Source organism: Vulpes vulpes, chromosome 12, assembly GCF_048418805.1.
Source record: "Vulpes vulpes isolate BD-2025 chromosome 12, VulVul3, whole genome shotgun sequence".
NCBI lineage: Eukaryota > Metazoa > Chordata > Mammalia > Carnivora > Canidae > Vulpes > Vulpes vulpes.
This window is the reverse complement of record NC_132791.1, coordinates 94,061,517-94,076,595: the sequence shown is the minus strand read 5'-3', so window position 1 is coordinate 94,076,595 and position 15,079 is coordinate 94,061,517. Positions and strand designations below refer to the sequence as shown.

The 15,079-nt window shown below is 51.2% G+C and overlaps 1 protein-coding gene across 9 annotated transcripts in view; it reads left to right on the top strand.

Moving 5' to 3' along the window:
- The window catches only part of RREB1 (ras responsive element binding protein 1), a 132,089-nt gene that overhangs the window by 46,954 nt on the left and 70,056 nt on the right, over positions 1-15,079 (top strand). For all 9 annotated transcript variants that reach the window (XM_072729182.1, XM_025999397.2, XM_025999396.2 and 6 more), the window contains exon 2: positions 14,500-14,619. The gene's annotated coding sequence lies outside the window, so the exon portion shown is untranslated. The remainder of the gene's footprint in view (positions 1-14,499; positions 14,620-15,079) is intronic.

Below are 15,079 nucleotides of genomic sequence, written 5' to 3'. Positions count from 1 at the left end.
CTCCTTTCCAGTTGCATCTTCCAGACTTTGTCATAAATCCGTGATCATAACCTAGAATGCCCCAGTGTACTAACTTGCTCTTTAAACTTGATCTCATTTTGTAACCATTTCATCGTGTGTGTACACATTGGCCTTCACGTTAGAGATGGGACCAGGTCTGAGCAGGTTTGGGGTAGATGGGGCAGGGCAGTAATGAGTCACCGAGAAGAAGTCCATCTGGCTTCGGAAATGTCCCTCTGTTGTTGGTTTCATGGGTGATTTCCCTTTATGCATTGAAACTCTGATAAACACTGGGAAGAATGAAGACTCTTAGCAAAAGTGTATTACTTCTGGGATCAGCTCACTCCCTTCTCATGCCTGCAGGTAACACCACATACCAGGTCTTCCTTATTCCTGCTCTAGGACTTACAAACCCCAGGAAGCAAACAAATGAGGGACAGTAATCTAGTAACCCAAGATTACTGGAGGGGGAAAAAAAAAATACCATAAACCTACGCTGTCCAGTCCCAACAGCTGGTAGCCACATGTGGCTATTTAAATTTAAATTAAACTTCAGTAAAATTTAAAAATGAAGTTCCTCAGTCACGGTCGTCTCCGTTCAAGTGCTCGGTGGCGGTTACCATATTGGGCCTCGCTGTTGGAGAACAGTCACCTGGGCATCACTGCTCTCCATCCTATCAACTCCGTAAAATGTTTTTCCGCAGTATCTCACAGGTGAGTTTTATTCGATGGGCTCTTGGAAGGAGAGAGGAGCGGGGGTTTTGTCTTCCTCTTGTTTTACATGTGGTACAGTTTTGTGTGGACTTGTAACCTGGGAGTTAAGGCTCTTTATGCACTTCCCCCGACACCAGCAGCTTATGTCAGTGTTGATTAGCGGAGACCATTTGACAATGAATACTTCTATTTACACGGCTACATATGTTATGTGTTCCATTCAAGTGCGGATGTTTCATCTTCTTGGGCCTGGCAGTCCCCTTACCCTCCGTTGCCACCTCCTCCGGAACCTTCTTTTTCCCCATCTGCTCCCTTTCTGGCTATGGACATGTTAGGTTTTCTCTCGAACAGAACTTTTCTCTTAATCCTGCTGCTGCTGTTGGATAGCCAGTCCCTTCCTGCTGTCCTGCCTTCATGCTCTCTCCTTGTACTGGGAGATTCCTCTGCGACTCTGTTCATTGCCTTACTACCCCCTTGGTCGCCAGTGCGGGAAGCCCAGCGTTTGCCTTGTCCCTGCCTCACTCCATGGCTAGGTCCGTCCTTCGGTGATGTCTTCCTGGACCCCTGTGCTCCTCCTATCTCTCCCTTAGACTGCATGGCAGTGGCCTCCTAACTGGGTTATGTGCCTCTAATTGTCCGTTTCTTAAACTGCTGCCGAGAGCTTTTAAAAATATGGATCTGATTATTTCATCTCAGGATTTGTTTTTTTTAAAAGGGGGAGTGGACTTGCAGTGGGTTATCGCAGAATGAAGTCCCTTCGCCCCGTAGACGGAACCTTGATGCCAGCATGGTTTTGCCACCCCATCTTTGCCCCTTGCCCTACTCTACTCTCCCTCCTTTCGATTGATGGCACCGGTATATAGTTTGATGGTTCCCAAGAGTTTTGTTTGCCGGGACCAGAGACTCAAGGCAAAACTTTTGCAGTTACGCAAATAACCATTAATAACCAGTTTCCACCATCTACTATCTTTATCTTTTTTTTTTTTTTTTAAGATTTTATTTATTCATGAGAGACACAGAAAGAGAGAGAGCCAGGCAGAGGGAGAAGCAGGCTCCATGCAGGGAGCCCGATGTGGGACTCGATCTCAGGACCTAAGTCAAAGGCAGACACTCAACCACTTAGCCACCCAGGCGCCCCCTTATCGTCTCGTTTTAAAAGGAGGCACCTGAACGAAAGGAAAGAATGAATTCAGCATTGTGAGTATCTCAGCAAACCGTCTGGTTTTCCTTATTTCGCTTGAGAAGGGTGAACATTTAGGCATGTAGCAGCCAGTGCTTCCGTGACACCGTGTACGAGCCAGAGGTACCTCTGTGGTCTCTACGCATTTTCTTGTAACCGGAACACCCTGTGTTCTGAAAGCTCAGGGATGCTTCTGCCCTACTGCCCTCCACACTTGATGACTTAACGCCTCGGACACCTTGCGGCCCTAAAGTGTTTGGCTCCTGATTCGTTTTTCCCTTGGATTGCAATTTATCTCCTTGTGCCCTGTCTCCTCGATCTCAAGGCTGGTGGCTCTTACAGCTCCTGGTGGTTCTCACATCTGGGATGCTACTAGGCTAATGTCAGAATGACCACCATCCTACTTACTTCGGGTTTTTACATCGATACCAAATCTCACCCTATGTCTAGGGCACAGAAATAGTATAGAACATCTTCAACAATGAATTTTAACTGCTCGCAGAGAACGGACATTTTTTTGTGCCCTCTCGTCGACTTTGGCATGAGTACGCTGAAAGCAGCAAGGGACCTGGGAGTCAAACCCCAGGAGACTAAGGAGACTTAATTTTTTAAAGTGGAACCTGTCTGGTGGCCGAAGCCCCAGAAATGGTAAGTACAGAGAAGCTATGAAAGTTCTGAGCCTGGCAACTTTGACAGATTAATGTGTCCCTAGGTTTTCTCTTTCTGCAGGCTAGAAAGAAAACTAAAGGAGCATTTGCCTAATATGAACTAATCACGTTTGCCTATAAATTTGCGTTGTACAGAATACATGACTCGTACCAGTAGCATGATACTTTCAAGATCTTTATGTCAGATAGAACTGGAATTACAACTCTGATCCCGTTGAATGAATCTTGGCCGATAGGGTAAAAAAAAAAAAAAAAAAAAAATCACAATTAGTAGCTTCTTGTGGGTGACGTCCTAAAAGGATGATTTTTGCCTTGGCCAGAGCATAACATTAGGGGTTAACTACAAGGAATAGAGAGACAAGGAGGGTCCCCCCTCCCATCTCTGTCTTTCTGGCAAACAGGATTTTTCCTGTAGTCAGGTAGCAAATTGTATAATCTCTTAGACCTTTCTCCCCACCCCCTGCCTTAGGAAAACTCTGTTTCCAGATTGGGAACATGCCAGGATGTCACTGGCCTCTAGTAGAGTTTATGGAAAAGTGTCAGTTACAATTCCAAATCTGTTAAGTAACCGGGCCTGCTCTCTGGAGCTCTATTTTGACTTCTGCGTTGTAGTCGTGGGGCCAGCAGAGCATGAAATTGGGTTTGTGTGAACATGTGCGTGCCTGGGTGTAGGGGATGGTGTTCTCTTACCAGAATCATAATGAAGCATCTGAAAGGTCTCTGAGAAAGTTTCCTGGGGCAGATTCAGTGAGCGCGGTGGATGCCCTCGTTTCGCAAGTTCTAGCTTTTCTTTGTCTGTACAGGTTGTTCTGACTTCATGGCTGGGAGGAAAGGGACGACATTGCGGAGTGCCTGCTGTTTGGCCCGTGGGGCCACACAGAGTGCAACCTCCTGCATTTTGCATGGGGATGGCGTGGCTGATCTGGTCTCGGCACACACTTGTTTATTATCTGGGCCTCGTAAAGAGCGATCCTAAAAATACTGGCTCTGTCTTGGAGTGATGGCATAGAAATTTGTGTTGCAAATTTAACTTATAGTCTGGCTTCCATCACTCATTGGCCACCGTTCTCTCTGTGGCCTTGCTTAAACTGTCATCACTCCCCCGCCTTCCTCCCCTGCCCCCCCCACACCCAACCCTTTTACCTCGGAGATCATGAGGGGCTAAGGGGTACTTGGGCAAGGAAGTTTTTCTTTTTGTTATTTGACTTCGTAAAGATTTTTCCTATACTCCAGGAACTCTGGTGTACTGTTTTTAAACATCCGATCTTATCACTCTCTGAATGCATTAACCTCACATAGGCTGGTGTGATGCCAAGAAAATGGAGCTCGTGGCCTTGAATGGCAAGGCGTCAGGGTCCTCTGTGCTCTGATGGTTGAACTCCTTCTGGCTGTCCCGTCCCATAGGTGGCACACGGTCCCATAACTGCCTCGATCCGCTACGAAATGGGAGTTTGCTGCCACTGCCAGCCATGGAGGTCCACAGGAATGCTCGTAGCATTGAGTGGCAGGTGGAAGTGTTTTTGAGCTGGGACCTAGGCCTTGCAGCAGAGCTGAGCCTCATACACAGTTAGGACTGGAAGGACCTCAGAGGTCATGGCCTGTCCTCACTCTACAGGCCAGGGGTCCAGTGCGTTCCAGGCTTATGGAAGGAAGCATGTGGCACACTGCTCTGTGTTTCAGTGGCTAAAGCATGGTATTAAATGCCACTGAATAATAATAATAATAATAATAATAACAGTGTAAACTCAGATCTTAACTTGAGCTGCTGTAAGTAGCATCTAGGGTTCCTGGACTCCGATGAAGATGGCTCTTAGATTTGCTGCAGAGAAGAAGCAAATACAATATGTGAGCCTGGAAAGTGAGTTCTGTCTCTTGGAAGCATTAAGCCTCCCACACAGAAGCACGAGGAGTGCTGGTATATTGGACTTGGAGGCTTTGAAAGTTGGAGCTGAAATGGATGCTGGGTAGGTGTTGCTCAGGCATTGTTCCAAGGTTCTGGAGGCCAGTAATATTTTAAACAAGTCAAACAGCCCCTCGAAGGGAGCTGCAGGAAATCCAGCCCTTGGCTTCATGTTGTTGCGTGGTCAGTGGGAGATAAAAGGGTGGACTGTTGGAGGCAAGGCCCCTCCTATCACTGGATGGCAAACTGTTAAGGGAAGATAAAAGGAAAGAGTTGGGATGTTCTTTTTGAACAACACGAGGGTGCCTTTATCACAGGCATTCAAATAAAATGAGGTAGGTGAGCGAGGGAGCCTCAGCTTTATGATTGCAAGTGGGCCGAAGAACCCTGCTGGAGAAACAGGACGTGGTTTCACAGCACACTAAAGTGATTCTGTGTCAAAATATCGGTAGAGGCCAGACTTTTTTCAACTGAAATCCCCACTCGACTGGGGATATTTGTGTTATACGTTGCTTAAGTTAATTGGGCATGAGCTGGGGTCTCTAAACTTTGTATTCCAGGTTTTCCCTGTGGGGCTGTCTAAGCCATGGGGACCTGATGGAAGCGCCAGGCGGTTGTTGGGCTGAGCAGCTGTGCGGAATGGCCGTGCACGCCCTGTGCCCTGACCTGCCAGCGAGGCCTACAGGCCGGTACCGTTTCTTTGATTTCTCCTCTTAGGCTCATTTGTGCTGCTGGCTGAGTGCTCATTCAACTGGCGTTCATCTCTCCCTCTTTGAGATCTTCCTTCCTGTTCTTTGTCACTTAGGAGGGAAGTTAAGGGGCTTGCAAAAGGTTCGTGTGAACCCACACTAGAGAGCCCGGGCACGGGCAGTGCCTTGCGTGCACTCTGTGGGACGCAAACGAACCGCGTGCTTTGGGCACTTGATGCTTGTTTCGGACCCTGCTGGGCTGTGGGGCTCAGCCCTTTGTGTGGGGGCCACCCCAGGGTGTGCAGCTGTTGGGAACTAATCACCCTCCTGCTGGGGCAGGGCCGAAACGCCGAGAGTCCATGTGCCTCGGACTTCCTCCAGGGCCGCATGGTCAGCTCATTAGGGCTGGGGCTGGGGACTGGCCCCATGGGGCACCTTCCTTCCCAGCGCCCCCGTCCTGCCCCCAAGTAGCTTTTGGTTTGGGGCTCAGCGTGCTTTAAGAAAACACCATCTGTGTGCTGTTTTTGATTGGTTGGCTGGTGATAAACACTTATCACCCACTTATATCTCAAAGTATTTGTTTTCCTTCATACAGTGGTGAATACTTTCCTTCGAGGCCGAAACCGAGGGGAAGAGGTCACCCGTTAGAGGGCATGAAGGGCAGGCCGTGGAGCTCCCCGGAGCCTGGGACCGTGGGCAGTAGGCTCCCCCAGTGCAGTCACTCTCAGCTGATGGGCTGTAGTGGACTGGTCCCCCATGTGAACCTCTGACCACAGCCGACCACTTTTCCAGCAGGCGAGGAAAGATGTGATCTCCCCCCATTGCCTCCTCTGAGCGGTCTGGGCAGAAGCATTTCGAACAACAGTGTGTCTCCCACAAAGGAATTCTGGCTTTAGAAGGGGTGTCCTCCTGAACCAGCCTGGGATTCTGGGAGTTTGAAGCCCAGATCCGATGTTGCCCCACCTGCCCTGGGGGTGCCTAGCTTGCATCCAGCTCCTCCTCCAGGAAAAGTGGAGAATCCTGTTTCTGCAGCTCCTTTCCCCCGGCGGGTCTGGAAGGCCAGCCCCACAACCTCAGGCCTGTGAAAGAGTTGCAGGATATTGCCTAAAACTCTCTGCAAAACGGCTACTGAACTTTACTCCGGCCTCCACCTCCTCCAGGCTGTAAATGTGATTACAGGCGCCCAGACCCACTGCAGAGGGGCGAGTGGCTGGGTGTGAGCTGCCCTGCCTTCAGGTTCCACTGCTGGAAAGGAAGAGGTGCTGAAACCTGGGCAGGAGCAAGCCAGGTCCGGGGTAGGGGGAGCCAGCAGTGCCAGCTTCCTCGGTTAAGCAAACTCGAGCTGCCCAGGATTGGTTTTAGCAGCGAACTGAAGCTGGAGGGCTTTTATTCCCGGCTCTCCGTACGGCATGACCAGGGAGCGGGCAGCGGCCGGTCTGCCCCTTGTCGTTAGATTGCAGGCGTGATCAGCTGCACTGTATTGCTAGACTCTGGGACTGGAATGGAAATTTTTAAAGATCATCAAACTGACCCCTGCCCTCAAAGCGTTGGCAGTAGATGAGGCTGGTGGATGAATCTAGAAGTTGGGGGGCAGTTGGCCCAGGGGCTGGGTAAACTGCAGTGTGGAGCCAAATGATGTAACCTCGATGATACTGGCGGGCGCAGTATCCCCTGAAGAGGGTCTTCGTAAATACTCCTCCGATTGACTTCTGCACCGCGAGAGCAGTATCACTAGCTCCCTTTTCCGGATGTGAGGTTCAGGGACCAGCAGGTTGCCCCGTGGGTGGCAAGCTGAGCTTCCAGCCCAAGACTGAAGACTCCGCATCTCGTGCTCTTTAAGTGCCTGCTTCTGAATCTCACAGAATTAGTAGAAGGGGACCATCCCCTTGGATGTACAGAATCGGAAAGTCAAAAGGGTGATCTGATGCAGTCTCCCACCCGCTGCAAAACTGAAGTGGTTATTCAGCCTCTGCTTGCATACTTCCGGGGGACAGCAAGCTCATTACGTTAGGGAGGCCTCATTCTGTGGGCAGTGCTGGTTGTTCAGAGCTCTGGTGTAAAGGATCATGCGGATCCCGGACCTGCTGCTTTATACAAATGTTATTCTCGCTGTAGTGGACACATGAGAAGAGTGTGTATCTCCCCCACCAGTCCCATCACCCCCCAACCCGCCACGTGCAAGGCCTTCAAGGTGTCTCCCGTTTTTCTCTTTGTTGGGCTGAACATCTCTAGTTCCTTCAGCCATTTCTTGTTTTCCCCCTGACTTGGGTTCCCTGTGCTCATTGCCCTTCTCTGAATGGTTTCTCCATGATCGTCCTTGTGGTGCAGAGCAAAGTGTTAAGAATTTTGGAGTCTGACAACCCCAGTCTAGGATCCTGCCCCTGCCCCTTAGGGACTGCTTAATAGCTGGCAAAAAAAAAAAAAAAAAAAAAAAACAAAAAACCCTCCTTATTGCCTTATAGGAGTTGGGGGAGGATCACCTATCTGTAAGGTGCCTAACACATTTTCCAGCGCAGAGTTTATGTCACAGAGGGTTAATGCCCCCTCATGATTAGGGAAGGAGGTGCTCTGAAAGGCATGGAGTTGGATGTACACCAGACTTCTGACATACCCTTATTTAAATCCTATTTTCTATTATAGCAATAGTCTCCCTTTCTGTTTTTAAATTGCTCAGTCAAGGTGTGATGTGGAGGGAGCCCTCTCCCTACCCTTTCCTGATAAGCCAGCTGGATGGATCTCAGGGTGGGGTAGGGTGGGGGCTTCTAAATTCAGGCTCCTGCAGGGAGACATCTTCTGCTTGTAGATCCTGGTGGAGCCTTTTATGCCCTGGGGGTGGGTGACAGCGCCCAGTGTGTCCTCTGACTTGACTATCCCTTAGTGAGTTAGGGTCCTGTGGCCACCCACCTCGTTCTCACCGGCTTCCTCGGGCCGAGCAGGGAACCATGCATGTTTCTGCTAAGGTGGGCAAGAAGATTACAAAATAGCAGGTCCCGGTGGCCAGGTGGCCAGTTTAGGAAAAGACGAGCTCACCTGGAGCCTGGAGAGAGGGACAGGGCCGCACCCCCTGGGCCACCCCCTCCCCCTCGGAAGGCAGCAAATGACTGCCATGTGGCTGCTGTGACTTGGCTTCGATCCTGTCAGTAAGACTCACTCCCGGGAGAAGAGCTGCAAGGAGCAGAGCCCGCTTCTTCATGGTCTTCCTGACCGACAGAGAAGTTTAGAAGCCAGACTTCACCCTCCGAAGAAGCCAAGAGCCCTGTGGAGAGATAGAGGAAGAAGAGTAGGGCCCCATGGATGGTTTTATCTAGCAGGTTCCAGAAAATCTGTCCATCTTTCCACTGGTTCGTATTTCAAACAGTTAATTTAATCTGACTTATGCAGTTGAGTTTGGTAAGCAAGCACCCTGTCCTCCGAGGTAACGCTCGCGTCCCTGCTGAAATCGTATATAACGTAACAATCGGGATGGCCAAGTGAATTTTATTTTTAAGAGAGAAGCTGCTTCCAGCATGGAACCTGTCAGTCCCCTGGGCCACCCCTTCCCCACCTCCCCACTTTACTGAATATTAAAATGTTCCTTTACCTAAGGACAGCGACTGCTCCTTCCACAGGGCCACCTGAAACAGGACCCGTGAGGGGCAGCCGCCCTAGGCTGTAGAAGGATCTCTGTTCGGTTTTTTCCGTCTCCATCCGAGGGTCCCGTTAAGAGACAGACTGCAGGAGACAGGGCTCTGGTTCTGAGGCCGGTAGGGGCTTCTTCGGGGCTGGCTTCCCTCAGGGTTATCCTTCCTGACCCCTAGTGGCACACAAACTGCCCAGGAGCAGCAGGGAAATTTGCAGAGCCCACGAGGGTGTCCAGGACCACCAGAAACCCTGGCCCCGGGGCTCGACTTGGAGAACATCCCACAGCACCCTTTCCGTGAGTGACAACTTGGTGAATGCCATTCGCTGGAGAGGTGGCTTTGAGGATCCAGAGCTCCCTAGAGGCCAGGCTGAGTGGCTTTCGCATCCCATGCACTGCAGGCCTACCCTGCTCTGTCTGAAGTTCACATCTGACGTTTGCCCCCATTCCTGAGCAGCTAAAACAGGCCCTGCATAGATTAGTCCCACACACGTGCTCTCCTTCCTTCCTTTTTTCATTCGTTCACTCATTCATTCATAGTGGTGAATATAGCTCAAATTAAAACTGAGATCTTGATTTTTGCTCTGGGGCTGTGATAAAACAGTGGCTCCTTCTTAATCCTCAGGGAAGGAAAGTTTCTCAGGGAGATCCTTGGTTTTGTGTCACCCTTCTTCCAGAATTCTCTGTAAAGATAGCTGCTGGTTCTCAAGGCTGCATCAGAATCCCCTGAGAGCTACCATACAGATGTACAGGACCCATCCCCAGAGGTATTTTTGATGTCATTGGTCTGGAGTGGGGCCCGAGTGTCTGTATTTCTTTTTTGCTTTTGGTCTTATTGCAATATCCTTGATATAGGCACCGTGTAGGTTTGAGGTGGACAGCGTAATGACCTGACTTACAGATATTGAGAATCTGCATTTCTAGCAAAGGTCTGTGATGCCGCCGCATGGGGACGACACTCCGGGGTGGCCTGTGTGGGAGGGTCAGTGGTAGTTAACTTGTCGCTTACCTTCGCGTGGTGTTTGCTTCATTTTTGATCTCTGCAATCCTGCCTCTTCCCTCCCAACTCGCTGTGCTCCCCTTCTGCCTTCCCCCACCACTTCCCTCCACAGACACCCCAGGACCTGAAAGTGTAGGCTTCTCATCAGAGCTCCCCTTGCTCCGGGCCTGCCTTCCATTTGCACGGAAGCAGAAGTGACCTAGAGGACGTAGACTGCCTCTGAGTTCACATTGGTGGATCAGTTGGATCCAGCCACTTGGGCAGAACTGGGCTGTTCAGGATACCAGGCAGCGCCTGGTGGCTCCCTTCCAATTTCCTTCTCCTTCTAGAATCCAAGGGTGTAGAATGCGGACGTCCCACCCACCCCACCCCCATCCCTTGGCACAGCAAGGGCGGTGAGTGCTTGCAAACTCTTGCCCTGTGCCGTGTAACCTGCCCAAGAGGGAGGAAGGCAGGGGTGAGGTGTAGGGAGAGGGCTCTTTTCCTGCCTGGAAACAGGCAGAAATGCACGGCCAGGTGCTGAGCAGCCTGGAAGGGCAGAGATGACTCAGAATGTGATTGTGACAAATCCGAGAGTGGGATTGGGGGAGCGCATCTGTTCCCTCAAGTCCTGGGCCAGGGTTACAGATTTTGTCCAGAAGAAACTTAGCAGCATTTAGAAGCTGGATTCACTTTGCTCTACCACCATGATCTTGGGGGTGGGTTGCTTATCCCCCCCCCACCACCCACCTTAGTCTTCTCATCTGTGCAGTGGGACCAGTACTCCTCCGGTGTGGCCAGGAGGATTCAATGAGATACTGCACTTGGGGGGGGGGGGCAGGTAGTGTTCAAAGCTCATTAGCCACCCTCATCATCATTAGTGGCCTTAGTATGAATACGGCAGAGGCAGAGTTTTATAACAAAGAGCTTCAGGAATTCTCTCAGTGGGAATGAAGGAGGCCTTGTAGCACGGTGGCCCCTGAGGGATAGGATGGGGCGGGCCAGCATGCAGACCTGCACTCTGGGGGAAGAAACTGAGCAGAGCGGTAACCACAGGGACTGGTGCAAGAGGCCCAGAAGGTAAACCAAGTCAGAGCATGGAGAGCTTCGAATGGCAGCTTAGAAAGCCTCCCTGTAGTCTTGAGATGAAAGTCGGGGCGAGGAATGTTTTGGAGGCCGATCTCCGAAGACAGCCCGACGCGGGGTGGGGGGGCCACATGCACGGCCTTAGCTGTCCCTCCTCATCCAGCGGGGAGTTTGCAGGACTGGCCAGAGCAGCTTACGGCGCCCAGTTGTCCCCAGCCCGCTCGAGTGCTCAATGTGACACTCACGGCTGCGTTTGACTGTAGCCCATGCCAGCGAGGGGGGTGGTGACTTGCCCGGGTGGCCGCCCCGTGCAAGGCATAGACCGAGCCCATCGCCAAGAAACACATCAGCTTCCTGGAACTCGGAGCCGTCATCGCAGCTGTCAGCCTTCATGCGCGCACGACGCTGTCCCGTTGGAGGAGCGCTGGGACCCCGGGCTTTGCAGGCCCTGCGAACGGGCATTGCCCCGGCGCCCGGCCAGTCTGGCTTGGTTGGGTCCTGGCCTAGCTCAGAGTGAGGGAACAGCGCTCCTTCTCTGACTCAGCCCTTCTAAGAGAGACGTCCTTGCTGCCCTGAAGCTCCCTCCTTGCTGCCCTGAAGCTCCCTCCCCGCTGCCCTAAAGCTCCCTCCCTGCTGCCCTAAAGCTCCCTCCCCGCTAGAGCGTTAACTTGGAGCCTTGAGCCTCGTGGGTTGGCCCCAACCGGCCAGGCTGTTGCAGCAGCGGGTCAACCATCCCAAGTATTCGTGGGCGTCTGTAGGCTCAGCACCGCAGCTCTCCGGGCCGGTGTTGTAAAGTTCCCTATTATAGCATCCTCTGCTGTCCTCCGAGGCATCTAACTTACCCCATCAGTCCTGCAGGCCTTAGGACAGATTTTAGATTTCCCTGAAGAATCCTCTGGGTTTTCTGAAGCTGAGCAGCTTTGTTTCTAGCCCATCTTCCCTTTTATCTTTCATCTCCTCTTTGCTATCTCATTGGACCTGGAGACAGGCTCCTTAATCTTTTCTTTCTGGCTTTACATAGCATTGTCCCTTATCTCCTCAGGGACTGGGGGCTGGAGGCCGGCCGGCCCTGCCCCCTCATCCTTGCAGATGGACCTCTGCCCTTTGCAAGTCCTCCTGCTTCCATTGGATCTGGGCAGAGCCTGTGTGGGAATGCAAACCCAGAGGTTCAGCATCCTCCCATGGGAGCCCCAAGAGACCCACCCACCCTTCCAGATTCCCAGCCTGTGCTCCTCGCATTCCCCTGCAGGAGTCACCTTCCAGGACACAGCCTCTCCTCACCTGGTCTCGTTTTCCCCTCCTTTTCTTCCTTCTTCTCGCCCCCCCCCCCCCACTCCCCGCCCCAGGCCATGGTGATAGAGGTAAGGGGTATCTTGAATTTTCTTCCCAGAACTGTGCTGTATTTTTCCACTTGCTGAGTTCTGTGAATCCCTCAGGCCTGATGGAACCCCAAACAGGGTAGTGACTCTTGTTACTCAGCTTTAATGGCAAGACATTCTCAGAATTCAGATCCTTTACATCCAAGATTAGGAGATGGGACGTTTCAGGATCCAGTGTGTCGGGTTGGCGCTCTCCAACTTTGGTTCCCTGTGTGTATGGAGATTACCTGGTGGACTTTTCTAAAGGATTTTTTTTTTAAATGAGGGGAGGGAGCGAGTTCAGATTTTAATGAGAGTCTTAGTTATTATATTCCGGCAAGTTTAAATTCCAGAGACTCGTCTGATGTGTGTTTTTAATAATTATATATAGAACTAGAATTCACTTTATTTACTTGGAGACCGTGGTAATTTCTAGAAAAACAACCGTGGAGCTGTTCTTCTCCAGACTTTCTTCCTATTAAAATTTGCTGTGAGGGGTGCCTGGGTGGCTCGGTCGGTTAAGCGTCTGCCTTTGGCTCAGGTTGTGATCTCAGGGTCCTGGGATGAACCCCACATGGGGTTCCCTGCCCAGGGGGGAGCCTGCTTCCCCCTTTCCCTCTCCTTACCCCTCCCCCTACTTGTGTGTGTGCTCTCCCTCTCTCTCTCTCTCTCTCTCTCAATCTCAGATAAATAAAGCCTGTAAGAAAATTGTTTAAAATTTGCTGTGAATTAAGAAATGAATACTAACAGGGAAATTCGGCCTGGTTTTTTGTGGTGTTTTTTTTTTTTTTTCTTCTTCTTCCACAGTGTTTCACCTTAAGTTTGGGTGGGGATGATCTGAAAGGATGTTTTGTGCATTTCTAAAACCTCATGGGAATTTTAATAAACTTGACTTGATTCATAGTTTAAAGGAAAGTGGGTTATATGTCAAGTGAAAACAGGATTCTTGTTCTGCTTACCCCTAGGATGAGTTTCTGGGGTCCCTGAACTCTTGATGCTGAAGGAAAATGTTAGGCGTAGTAGAATATGTGCACTTTGCTGTGGGAAGCTCCATAATTTTTTTTTACCAGCCCCTTAATTAGGTTCTTGCTCCCCCCAAACCATTGGGAATTACTGGGGTGGTAATAAGGATTCCTCAAGGCCTATGGGGTCTCCATCCCATTCAGGGGCTGTCTCTAGGAGTTGCTCCTTGTTTCTTGATACTTGGTACAAAATCCAAAGAACTTTTCAAGAGGGAAAGGGGCAAAGAGAAAAGATGGAGAGTTGAAGCAGTGAACTTGTTAGAAATCTCTGAGGAGCTGCTGGGGGTGGGGGGCAGTTGGTGGCACTTTCTCACCCCAACCCAGCAGAGGGAGTGATGCCCAGGATGATAACTGGGCGTGTGACCCAAGGGAGCAGCTTTCTTCCAGACGCCCTGAAAGAGGATCAAAATGAGAAAATGGGCCAAGCATGTGTTTCTCAACAGGGTTTGTCCATGTGGTGGTTTGATTTATGTCTTTCGGTCTCCCACTCGGGCACTCCTCAGTTTAGCTGGGGATGCAGTTTCCAGAAACAGAATGTGGCTGCACAGGGCAGCTCTGGGAAATGCTGGGAAAGGGCTGCATTCCAGGGCTCTGGGACTTTGCAGAGGGCCTGCTTTCTCCCAGGGCTGGGGCTGGAGGTCCCTGGCCCCCCAGACCAGACTTGCTCAAACTCTTGAGGGACGTGTGTAACTTGAAGTTTTCTGTATCCTCTCCGCAGTAAGGAGAAGATACGTATCGGGTCCCCTCTGAACTGTCCTGGGCACTTCTACCACCACTCAGGAGAAAGTGTACTAATCTGCCCTTTCCATTAAGGGACCATTTGGTTCCATGTTGTTTATTCCCTCCAGCTGTCGTCTTCTTTCCACTCTGTGGCTGATGGCACTTGGTGTTGTCTTGTTCTTCTCTGCCTTAAAACCGGCGGCCCATCTGGCTCTGCTATTACCATGCCACTGAGATGCCCAGAGCTCCGCCTGGGGCCAGTGGTCTGAGCTGCTCCCACACAGTGTTGGCACCCGGTGCGTCGTGACATGTTGGGGGTGCTTTGGGGGAGTTCCTGTCTGTCCAGGGCACACTGGACTCCAGTTGCCCTCGCTCTGATGCTCATGAGCAGCTCCAGAGGAAACCCTAGGAGCTAGAAGCTTGCTGATGCATGCAGGCGGGGATGGGAAATGTTCTGTTGTCCTTAACGGGTGACTCCTGGTATCAAGTAGAGCAAAAGGCCCAGAGACGGGATCATTTCTGGTCCTGACACCCCCTTCACATCGCCTTTTCTCATTTGTGCAGGTTGCTCTGACTCTGTGCTCCAGAGGTGGTGGCTTTGAGGTGTGACCCTGCCCACGTCTGGACTCTGCCAGCGCCAGCTCCTCCATAAAGAGGGCCAGCTTGATAAGACGAAGAAAACAGGTCAGTTAAACTTTATTGACTTTCCTGGAGTCACAATAACTCGGAGTGTTGAGTCTTACTTTCCCTCTCCCTCCCATCCCCTACATTCCCCTTTTGAGTTGCCCTGTTTCTTTCCCGTGGTCCTGCTGAGGCTTTGATGCAAAACCACAGTGAAATTGTAACCCTGAATCGCTAGCTCTTCCTGGTCCAATGGGCCTGGAGTGTGGGATGGGAAATCTCAGAGGGTGTCGAGTGTTGGCCTCACAGGAAGAGTGCCTCAGACACACCCCTGATCCCTGCTCTCCCCCCTCCCCCCCCCCCCCCCGCCCCCAGATTCTGACTGTTTGTGTTGAAAACTGGACCGCCAGGCAAGTCTGCTTGGCCACGTCAATGAAGACGATGGCTGCTTTTCTTATCTGTGATTTGGGGACTTCAACTGGGCTCCCAGTCCTCTCTGGTTCCAGTTGGAGCACATTGCGTT